The sequence below is a fragment of the Arachis duranensis genome, chromosome 3 (genome assembly GCF_000817695.3).
Source record: "Arachis duranensis cultivar V14167 chromosome 3, aradu.V14167.gnm2.J7QH, whole genome shotgun sequence".
Lineage (NCBI taxonomy): Eukaryota > Viridiplantae > Streptophyta > Magnoliopsida > Fabales > Fabaceae > Arachis > Arachis duranensis.
The window spans coordinates 6408203-6409248 of NC_029774.3; positions in this window are offsets into that span (position 1 = coordinate 6408203).

Genomic DNA, 1046 nt, shown 5'->3' on the forward strand with positions numbered 1-1046 from the left:
TTAATTTTTTTTGTTATATTAATATTTAATCTAATTAAAAAAATTAATATATAAAATTTAAAATAGTTTTTAACTTTTTATTCTTTAATATCTTAATTAATATTAATTTTTATTTTTTAAATATTTTTTAATCAATAGTTTTTGGAGTACATTTTAACTAAATTAAAAAAAATTAAATAGATAAATTTATTATCATGTAAAGGTGAAATTAATTATTGACATTATTTTTTTTATAAATTAATAGATTATAATGTAAATGTGTTAACTATCAATCATTTAAAAATTTAAAAATAAAAATACTCCAATTAATATATTTTTTTATTAGAAGTAATGAATAGAATAACACATTATGTATTTTATTTTTTAAAAAAATATATAAATAGTCCATTGAATTTTTTTAGAAAGATGATAAATAAAATTTTTACAATTTAAACAAAATAAAAATGAGATAATGTAATTGGAAAAAATTAAAAAGAAAGGTCAAATCTTGCCAAAAAATAATTACCTGAATTATAGATTATTTTTAAATATTAATAATTTATTGAAAATATAATAAAATAAAAAAATTAAAATTTGTCAAAATAATAAAAAATTTAGCTACCAAATTATTTATTTGTATAACCTAAAGTCTGTTATGAGCTATTATATTTCATACTATGGCCAGAATTTCCAGGTGAAGATATAAATTAGGCTTAGATTTATTTGTATAACATAAAGTCTATTATGAGCTATTATGTTTCACACTATGGCCTGAATTTCCGGGTGAAGATATAAAGTATGCATAGCTTACCTATTACGATCAACAAAATATTATATCTTTCTTTTATAGCTAACCACGTTTTTCATACAAAGAATTATCCTAGAAAGAATGTGAGAAAAAAAAAGTCAAATTAAGAAAAAAAGTATTTAACTAAATAATTACTTAAAAGCATTAATTGAAAGATAAAAGAAAAAAGTATTGTTTTTCTAATGTATTGAATATATTAAAAGTTAAAAAGAAGTATTTAATTTAATTTTTTATTAATTATGTTTAAAAAATAATTTTG